Consider the following 11,545-nt stretch of genomic DNA (forward strand, 5'->3'; position numbering starts at 1 on the left):
TAGATAGATGGATGGATGGATGGATGGATGGATGGATGGATGGATGGATGGATGGATGGACGGACGGACAGACAGACAGATATAGTGGTGGGATTCAGCTGGTTTGCACCACTTGAACCGGTAGCTAATTTTTTGTTGCCTAGGCCCAGAATGGACTTCCAGAAGTGGCATCCATGCAGAGAACCGGATGTTGACATATTTGAATCCCGCCACTGGACCAACCCTACTAGAAAAACCTTTGGTGCAGGGGTTACTACGAACAGCCTCCACTTCAACACGCAATGGGTCTCGGGCTGTAAGTGAGAGCAGCTTGCTTTCCCAGTGCATTTAGTTCCTCTCAAGAAGCCTTACGTTTCCTCTTTGTGAAAACAGAATGGGCCACGGCCGCAAGAAAGGTTGTAATTACACCGGTGAGTAGCAAAGTGCAGAACCACTGGCCAAGTCCCAGAGCCATGATTAAACCCAGCTCAGTGCATTACACAAATGAGAACAGCCTGGGACATTTAAGGGGAGGGGGACTGGACGGGAGGAGGTGTGTGTGTGTGTGTGTGTGTGTGTGTGTGTGTGTGTGTGCGTGCAGACTGGCGAGGAGAGCTTAGACATATTATTTAAGTGTTCTTGTAAGCCCCTCTCAGATATTAATGCTGCAAATCTTCTTATGAATATTTAAGGACCGAAAATGGAGAGCCCAACATTACCCACGCAACCTGTGATACAGCTGAACCACTTAAGGAAGAATCGCCGACGTCCCTGATAGATTTAAACATGACAAGACAGGCCAGGGAGAGATGCGGGGGGTGGCGTTGTTGTCGGCTGTCATTCAAATGTTCAGGCTGACATATTGTTTTGAGACCTGGGGGTAGAAAGGATTATAATTGGGAGATGTGACTTTTGCTTAAAGCATGGCCGATGGTTTGTTTGTTGGCTTGTTTTTTAAAACCACAGTCTCTTCTTAAAAACCTCCAGTGATGGAGCGCCCACGATTTCCAGTGGCAAGCTGTTCCACTGGTTGATTGCCTTCACTGTCAGTAAGTTTCTCCTTAATTCCAGGTTGCTTCTCTCCTTGATTGGTTTCCAACCATTGTTTCTTGTCCTTCCCTGTGGTGCTTTGGAGAATAACGTGACCCCCTCCTCTTCTTTGTGGCGGCCCTTCAAATATTGGAATATTGCTATCATGTCACCCCTGTTTCTTCTTTTCTTTAGACTAGCCAAACCCAAGTCCCGCAGCCGTTCTTCGTATGTTTTAGTCTCCAGGCCTTGGATCATGTTAGTTCCTTCCTGTAGCTCAAGTTTCAATCTTCAAAAAAAAGGCAAAACAGGGTTTTATGAGCAAATCTATTCTTTGCTAATTAGATATTTACCTTCATCCTGGAGCAGGCAAAGAAGAGCTGGGGATAGTAACAATAGATTGTTCTTCCACTTTTTCCACTTTTAAAATTTATAATAATAATAATAATAATAATAGTAATAATAATAATAATAGTAATAATAATAATAATAGTTGGAAGGGACCTTGGAGGTCATCTAGTCCAACCCCCTGCTCAGGCAGGAAACCCTAGACCATTTCAGACAAAGGGCTGTCCAGTCTCTTCTTAAAAACTTCCAGTGTTGGAGCATTCACCGCTTCTGGAGGCAGGTAGTTCCACTGCTTAATTGTTCTCGCTGTCAGGAAGTTTCTCCTTAGTTCTAGGTTGCTTAATAACAACAACAGCAGCAGCAGCAGCAACAACAATAATAATAATACCATCAAAGAACAACATCTGCTTTCCCAGATCCTTGGGATAGGTGGATAAAAAAACACTTAAACATCTGGCTGACTCTGGCGAACAACAGTCACAAAAGACAAAAACCTGCAAATAGAACGACTGTGTACCAAAAGACGTCAAAGACAGTGTCAGGGGTGATAGGCACTTTGGGTGCAATCCCCAAACATCTGGAGCATGACCTGAACATCATCGGCATTGACAATATCCCCATCAGTCAATTGCAAAAGGCAGCTTTACTTGGAATAGCTTACATCAGACATGTCAAACTCGCGACGTCACGTGACGTCGCGTGACGGATCGGAGCTTTTTTCCCATTGCTGGCAATGGGGTGGGCACGGTTTCCTGGTGACGCGTCCGGCCCATGGGCCGGCAGTTTGACATCCCTGGCTTACATCCTGTGACAATGGATGTCTGACTCTAGATGATTCAAGGGGCCACGTCTCTCTACATCAGGGCTCTTCAAACTTGGCCCTTTTATGACTTGTGGACAACTCCCAGAATTCCTCAGCCAGAGTGACGTGTTAGTACCACTTTACAAGGCCTTGGTAAGGCCACACTTGGAATCCTGCATCCAGTTTTGGTCACCACAATGTAAAAAAGATGTTGAGACTCTAGAAAGAGTACAGAGAAGAGCAACAAAGATGATCAGGGGACTGGAGGCTAAAGCATATTCCATTCTATTCTATTCTATTCTATTCTATTCTATTCTATTCTATTCTATTCTATTCTATTCTATTCTATTCCATTCCATTCTTTATTCTATTCCATTCTTTATTCCATTCCATTCCATTCCATTCCATTCCATTCCATTCTATTCTATTCTATTCCATTCCATTCCATTCTTTATTCTATTCCATTCTTTATTCCATTCCATTCCATTCTATTCTATTCTATTCCATTCCATTCCATTCTGTTCTGTTCTTTATTCTATTCCATTCTTTATTCTATTTCATTCCATTCTTTATTCTATTCCATTCTTGATTCCATTCCATTCCATTCCGTTCCGTTCTACTCCGTTCCATTCCATTCCATTCCATTCCATTCCATTCCATTCTATTCTATTCTATTCTATTCTATTCTATTCTATTCTATTCTATTCTATTCTATTCTATTCTACTATTCTATTCTATTCTATTCTATTCCATTCCATTCTTTATTCTATTCCATTCTTTATTCCATTCTATTCTATTCTATTCTATTCTATTCTATTCCATTCCATTCCATTCTTTATTCTATTCCATTCTTTATTCCATTCCATTCCATTCTATTCTATTCCATTCCATTCCGTTCTGTTCTTTATTCTATTCCATTCTTTATTCTATTTCATTCCATTCTTTATTCTATTCCATTCTTGATTCCATTCCATTCCATTCCGTTCCGTTCTACTCCGTTCCATTCCATTCCATTCCATTCCATTCTATTCTATTCTATTCTATTCCATTCCATTCTTTATTCTATTCCATTCTTTATTCCATTCCGTTCCATTCTATTCCATTCTTTATTCTATTCCATTCTTGATTCCGTTCCGTTCCATTCTATTCCATTCTATTCTATTCTATTCTATTCTATTCTATTCTATTCTATTCTATTCTATTCTATTCTATTCTATTCTATTCTATTCCATTCCATTCTTTATTCTATTCCATTCTTTATTCCATTCAATTTCATTCTATTCCATTCTTTATTCTATTTCATTCCATTCTTTATTCTATTCCATTCTTGATTCCATTCCATTCCGTTCCGTTCCATTCCATTCCATTCCATTCCACTCCACTCCACTCCACTCCACTCCACTCCACTCTACTCTACTCTACTCTACTCCATTCCATATTTTCTCTTCCATTCCATTCCATTCTATTTTATTCTCCATCAGCCCCGGCTCCATCTCCTCCTCGTCTTCGGACCTGGCTCCGATGGGGCCATGACTGCCTTCCTATATGTAGGGGAAAGTGGTGACCCCTCTTATCTACACTTCTGCTCTCATTTTTCAGATTTTGATTCTACCACCTCCGACCCACCTGCTCTGTTGAACAATATTTATGACATTGTCCCAAATGCCAGAAGTCCTGGAGTCTACATTACCACTTGCTCGGCTTACAACCGTTCATTTCATGACTGTTCAAAATTACGACGGCACTAAAAAAAAACGACTTATGTTTTTTCACACTTACGACCTTTGCAGCGTTCCCAGGGTCACGTGATCAAAATTTGGACCTTCGGAAAACCGAGCCGTATGTACGACAGTTGCGGTGTGTCCCAGGGCCGTGGGATCGCCTTTTGCGACCTTCCGACAATTAAGTCAGTGGGGAAGCCAAATTGATTTAACAACCGTGTTACTCATTTAACAACTGCAGGGATTCACGTAACAACGGAGGCAGGAAAGGACGTAAAACGGGGCAACAGCTGTTTTGCTTAGCAACGGAAAGTTGCGCTCAACGGTCGTTGTAAGTTGAGTGTGCCTACTGCAGACAAAACAGTGCTTACTTCCCATTTTGCTGGGATTGTGTTTTCTTTTTTCCTTCTTCATTTAAATTCTTGATTGACTTATTATGTACACTGTCACTCTTCAGAGCATCAAATAAAATACAGAGAGTTCGGAGGAGATGTAAATGGCCTAAAAGAGAAGGCAAATGGGGGGGGGGCTTATAATCTTTTTTCAGCGCTTGTAAAAAAAATATATATCCGAGCAGGATAATATCCTGAGTTCCCCGCATGGGGTCCTTGTCTAGATTCAATCCAACATTATAAATTAGAGATGACTTTTTATTTAATTTCTGACTGAGAGAGAGAAATTAGAAACAGCATTATCTCCGTGGCTTCATTATAACGAACCATATTTCACGGAGCTGACATAAGTTTTACCTTAAGAACTTGTTTTTCTTAGCAGAGAAAGGCTGATTAGATTCCCTCAGTGGTTACATGGGGTGTCTGAAGGCATCCATTGGTGGAATGGAAGGCCTGCCTATCCTCTGTAGACATGGGCATAGCCCAGTGGTTCTCCACCTGTGGATCGGGACCCCATTTGGGTTGAACAACCATTTCACGGGGGTCGCCAAACAACGCAGTCCGCCATTTTTTTCCCCTTTTCCTTAGCTGTGCTACTCCCTTTTATTCTACTGGCTTTTGAAAGCCAATAGAATAGACTCTCTTGACCAGAGTCTAATTCTATTGGCTTTCCAAAGCCAATAGGAATTGTCCAGGCTGTCTCTGCCCTGCTGAGCCCACCAAAAGTCCCATTCTGCAAACGGTGCTGCACCAGTTGAGTAGTCCTCGACTTACGACCGGTTGGGGGTCGCTGCATTAAAAAGGTTGAGAACTACTGGTATAGGGGGTACCTGGCTCAATAGTAGTAACTGTGAGAGGGATCTCTGAGTCCCAGTGGACAATCACCTAAATAGGAGCCCGCCTTGTGCTGCAGCTGCCAAAAAAGCCAACACAGTGCTGGGCTGCATTAACAGAGGGATAGAATCAAGATCACGTGAAGTCTTAATACCACTTTACAAGGCCTTGGTAAGGCCACACTTGGAATACTCCATCCAGTTTTGGTCACCACAATGTAAAAAAGATGTTGAGACTCTAGAAAGAGTGCAGAGAAGAGCAACAAAGATGATCAGGGGACTGGAGGCTAAAACATGCAAGGAATAGTTGCTGGAATTGGGTATGTCTAGTTTAACGAAGAGAAGGACGAGGGGGGACATGATAGCAGCCTTCCAGTATCTCAGGGGCTGCCCCAAACAAGAGGGAGTCAAGCTATTCTCCAAAGCGCCTGAAGGCAGGACAAGAAGCAATGGATGGAAACTCATCAAGGAGAGAAGTAACCTGGAACTAAGGAGAAACTTCCTGACAGTCAGAACAATTAACCTGTGGAACTCCTTGCCTCCAGAAGCGGTGAATGCTCCAACACTGGAAGTTTTTAAGAAGAGACTGGACAGCCATTTGTCCAAAATGGTATAGGGTTTCCTGCCTGAGCAGGGGGTTGGTCTAGATGACCTCCAAGGTCCCTTCCAACTTTACTATTACTACTATTGTTGCTACTGTAGAGTCCTTGGGGCTCTCTGAGCTTGCTTGTTTTCTTGCAGACGTTTCATGACCTAACTAGGTAATATCATCCGTCTTAGAAAGGAGTGGAGTTTCTAGAGAGGAGGAGGAGGGGGGAGGAGGGGGAGGGGGAGGAGGAGGAGGAGGAAGAGGAGGAGGAAGAGGAGGAGGAAGAGGATAACTGTGGGATCCTTAGTGCTCTCTGAGCTTGGTTGTTTTCATGCAGACGTTTCATTACCCAACTAGGGAACACCATCAGTGATAGAAGGGAGTGATGTTGGGAAATGAAACATCTGCAAGGAAAGAACCAGGGACCTCACAGTTCAACCCTGAGCTTCAGAAGCTGAAAGATATCTTAAAAAGATACCCCAGTTGGCTGGTTTGTTCCCGGCTGTTGTCTGAAGATCCGGCGTGCCTCAGTTCTTCCCTTTGAAACAGGGAGAATTGTCTGAACACGCAAAGTCCTATACACCCGACATGTTTCTCTCCTCCTTCTCTCTGCTCACGGAGAAACCCTGCATTAAGCACAGCTAAGGATTACCCCCATTTAATGTTTGTTTTGCTGTAAATAAACACACCAGCCCGCTTTTAATCCCCACTTCTGTGCTTAAGGTTTCAGGGATTTGGGTTGGGGGTAATTAACCCCTCGGTCCACCGTGCTAAATGGAGGGGCGCCCACCCCACCCCACCCCTCTCCTCACTTGACCTTAACCCTCCCTAGCCACTAAAGGCATAATGGCCTGATAAATTTTTAAGCAGTAATGAAGGACATAATGCATAATATGCCATTAAGTTTGCATACATCAGCGCCAGGGGTGGTGGTGGGTGGGGGGGGGGGTTGGGGGGGCAGCTAAAATGGATGCTTTAAGTGCTAAAATCTCAGATATGTTGGTGCCTGGGAAAGCTGGCCCTGCCCTGTACAGCTGGCCGGCTGGCTTGAAGCAAGATGGCGAGTCCTGGGCTGCATTCAGCACGGAGCACAAAGTGCACAACTCTGCACACTGCACAGCTTTAAGCCAGCGACCCCCCCAATCTTTCCAGCTTTGGGTGGGGGGAGGGAGAGGGAATGGTTACGGGCGAGGGGTGGGTGTGCAGCTACATTTGCACATGCTCACTCGCCCCTTCTGCAGCCCGGTTCTGAATGGGCCAAGTCCCAGGGGTTGGGGACCCCCTGTTTTAAGCAACAGAGTATCTCCACATCCTCCAGCACATTTTGACACTCATTTTTTTTCTTGAAGGTGCCTGCAAGGGTCTGAAATCTCCAGGTGTTGTCAAGGTAATGTGGTGCTAGAGTAGAGTAGAGTAGAGTAGAGTAGAGTAGAGTAGAGTAGAGTAGAATAGAGTAGAATAGAATAGAATAGAATAGAATAGAATAGAATAGAATAGAATAGAATAGAATAGAATAGAATAGAACCTTAGATGTCATCTAGTCCAACCCCCTGCTCAGGCAGGAAACCCTATACCATTTCAGATAAATGGCTGTCCAGTCTCTTCTTAAAAACCTCCAGTGCTGGAGCATCCACAACTTCCAGAGGCAAGCGGTTTCACTGATTAATTGTTCCTCACTGTCAGGAAATTTCTCCTTAGTTCTAGGTTGCTTCTCTCTTTGGTAAGTTCCCATCTGTTGCTTCTTGTTCTCCCTCCAGGTGCTTTGGAGAACAGCTTGACTCCCTCTTCTTTGGGGCAGCCCCTGAGATGCTGGAAGGCTGCTATCATGTTCTCCCTCGTCCTTCTCTTCGTTAAAGTAGACATCCCCAATTCCAGCAGCCGTTCCTTATATGTTTTAGCCTCCAGTCCCTAATCATCTTTGTTGCTCTTCTCTGCCCTCTTTCTAGAGTCTCAACATCTTTTTTACATCATGGTGATCAAAACTGGATGCAGTATTCCAACTGTGGCCTTACCAAGGCCTTATAAAGCGGTATTAACACTTCAGGTGATCTTGATTCTCTCCCTCTGTTCATGCAGCCCAGCACTGTGTTGGCCTTTTTGGCAGCTGCAACACACGGCTGGCTCCTATTTAAGGGATTGTCCACTAGGACTCCGAGATCCCTCTCACAGTTACTACTATTGAGCAAGGTACCACCTAAACTATACCTGTGCATTTGGTTTTTCTTGCCTAAATGTAGAACCTTATCCCTCTGTTAATGCAGCCTAGGACACAGTTGGCTTTTTTTGGCAACTGCCGCACACGACTGACTCAACATAAGACGATTCATCAGTCCACATCCCTCCGTCGGTCTGGCAGCCACCTATAGTTACTGGATATTGAACTGCTTATCAACAGGTTGTCCTTGACGTATGGCTGCAACTGGGAGCAGAATCCAAATTTACTATCTTTTTGCCTCGGTTCTTAAGTGAATCACTGGTTAAGTAAGTCACATTGTCATCAAGTGAATCCAGCATCCTTATTGATTTTGCGTGTCAGAAGCCGGTTTGTTGACCAAGTCAACAAATGGTGATTACATGGTCCAGGATGCCACAGCCATCATAAATACATGCCGGTTTCCAAACACTTGTATTTTAATCACACAGTTATGGTGGCAACGTGACGGTTGTAAGTACGAGGATGAGCCATAAGTCGCTTTTAAAAAATTTATTGTAACTTCGAACAATCGCTTAAAAAAATGGTTGTCCGTTGAGGATCACCTGTAACTGCTTCCTTTTCCCTCTTCTTCCTCTTCCTTCTCTTTCCAAGATGATAAAAGATAAGATAAGAAGATAGGATAGGATAGGATAGGATAGGATAGGATAGGATAAGATAGGATGAGATGAGATGAGATGAGATAAGATAGGATAGGATAGAATAAGATAGGATAAGATAAAGTAAGATAAGATAAGATAAGATAAGATAAGATAAGATAAGATAAGATAAGATGAGATGAGATGGGATGGGATGGGATAGGGTAGGGTAGGGTAGGGTAGGGTAGGGTAGGGTAGGATAGGATAGGATAGGATAGGATAGGATAGGATAGGATAGGATAGGATAGGATGAGATGAGATGAGATGAGATGAGATGAGATAGGATAGGATAAGATAGGATAGGATAAGGTAAGGTAAAGTAAGATAGGATAGGATAGGATAGGATGGGATGGGATGAGATGAGATGAGATGAGATGAGATGGGATGGGATGGGATGGGATAGGATAGGATAGGATAGGATAGGATAGGATAGGATAGGATAGGATAGGATAGGATAAGATAGGATAAGATAGGATAAGATAAAGCAAGATAATATAAGATAGGATAGAATAGGATGAGATAGGATGAGATAAGGTAAGATAAGATAAGTTAAGATAGGATAAGATAAGATAAGATAAGGTAAGGTAAGGTAAGGTAAGGTAAGGTAAGGTAAGGTAAGGTAAGATAACCTTTATTGCCATTTTTTTTTTTACTGTGGGCACAACGGCACACATCACAAAATGAAATTGAGTTGCCCGCTCTCAAAGTGAAACACATACATGACACAGACCTAAACATACTATGTACAACATACGTATAGACCCACACCCCTACATATACATAGCAAATAAATATTAAATACTGTCCATCTTGACTACATAACAGAAGGATCTGATTGATCTGATTGAGTAATATAATTTGGAAGCTGCCTGATTCTAAACAACTCTGGGTGACTTGGAGTTGAAAAACAAGAAGTAATTATAGAAGGAGGGTGTCGACATTTGATAAATAAATCAATTTTGTTTTTATTTTTCCCAGTAAGCAAGAAGCACTATATCTTTCTCGTGCATAAAGCCAACCGAGACTTTATTTTTCTTATCATAAAGAATGAAGACAGCTCTAGAGAAGAGCCTGACATTTGTTTTAACTGGGTGGGATTCCAAGATGCTATTGAGAGCAAAAATTTTTCAGATGTATCCGTGTGTTGCACCTGGATCAATAAAGCGGGGTGCATTTTCCCTTTCATTGTTGTTAATTTCGCACTTCCAAATGGCTTAATTATAACTGAGGCAGTCAGAAAATCAAGATATGTATTTTGATATCACATCACATTGCTGAGAATCCTAACCCCATGGGGACCCCGCCAAGGCTGGGCTGCTTCGAAGCCAAAATAAAACAGATTAAGAAAACTATTCAACATTCATTTGAAAACAACATCATAATAAAAGCACAACGAAAGGGAAAAACGGAATTTGGTTAATTTGCTTCGTGTGCCGCGCAGGTTTATGGTGCTTTCTCTTAGTATGTTTTAATTAGCTTCGTAATCATCACCAAGTAACTAAGGACGGGCGCAGTATAGCTGGAAAGACAAATGCTGTCATTGGGTTGCAAACAAAAATGGGCTGGTGGGCTTGGATCAGCACTTTGGGACCCTGCTCTGACTCAAAGAGATTTTGCTGGGGTGGCCTCTAGAACAGTGGTTCTCAACCTTTTTAATGCCGCGACCCCCAACCGGTCGTAAGTCGAGGACTACTCAACCGATGCAGCACTGTTTGCAGAATGGGACTTTTGGCGGGCTCAGCAGGGCAGAGACAGCCTGGACAATTCCTATTGGTTTTTGAAAGCCAATAGAATTAGACTCTATCCAAGAGAGTCTCTTCTATTGGCTTTCAAAAGCCAATAGAATAAAAGGGAGTAGCACAGCTAAGGAAAAGGGGAAAAAATGGCGGACAGCCTTGTTTGGCGACCCCCGTGAAATGGTCGTTCGACCCCAAATGGGGTCCCGACCCACAGGTGGAGAACCACTGCCCTAGAATGTGGCCCCCACCACAAAGGGAGGTCCCTGGTGCTCTCTGAGCTTGCTTGTTTTCTTGCAGATGTTTCATTCCCCAAACTAAGTAACATCATCAGCGCAATAAGGGATAGAATAGAACTGGAAGGGACCTTGGAGGTCTTCTAGTCCAGCCCCCTGCTCAAGCAGGAGAACCTATACCATCTCAGAAAAGTGACAGTCCAGTCTCTTCTTGAAAACCTCCAGTGATGGAGCGCCCATGATTTCTGGTGGCAGGCTGTTCCACTGATTAATTGTTCTAACTGTTAGGAAGTTTCTCCTTAGTTCTAGGTTGTTTCTTTCTTTGATTAGTTTTTTCTTGTCTTTCTTCAGGAGAATAGCTTGACCCCTTAACCCCTTTGTGGCAGCAACTTAGAACCTCTTAGTGCGTCATTCAAGGACCCCTCGTAGTCTGAATTGTACCATATACTGAATAGAATAGAATAGAATAGAATAGAAATATAGAATAGAATAGAAATATATAGCATAGAATAGAAATATATAGCATAGAATAGAAATATAGAATAGAATAGAATAGAATAGAAATATATAGCATAGAATAGAAATATATAGCATAGAATAGAAATATATAGCATAGAATAGAAATATAGAATAGAATAGAATAGAATAGAATAGAATAGAATAGAATAGAATAGAAATATAGAATAGAATAGAAATATATAGCATAGAATAGAAATATATAGCATAGAATAGAAATATAGAATAGAATAGAATAGAATAGAATAGAAATATAGAATAGAATAGAAATATATAGCATAGAATAGAAATATATAGCATAGAATAGAAATATATAGCATAGAATAGAATAGAATAGAATAGAATAGAATAGAAATATAGCATAGAATAGAAATATATAGCATAGAATAGAAATATAGAATAGAATAGAATAGAATAGAATAGAATAGAAATATATAATAGAATAGAAATATATAGCATAGAATAGAAATATATAGCATAGAATAGAAATATAGAATAGAATAGAATAGAATAG

Source organism: Crotalus tigris, unplaced genomic scaffold (assembly GCF_016545835.1).
Source record: "Crotalus tigris isolate CLP2741 ecotype Arizona unplaced genomic scaffold, ASM1654583v1 scf7180000018573.505203, whole genome shotgun sequence".
Classification (NCBI taxonomy): domain Eukaryota; kingdom Metazoa; phylum Chordata; class Lepidosauria; order Squamata; family Viperidae; genus Crotalus; species Crotalus tigris.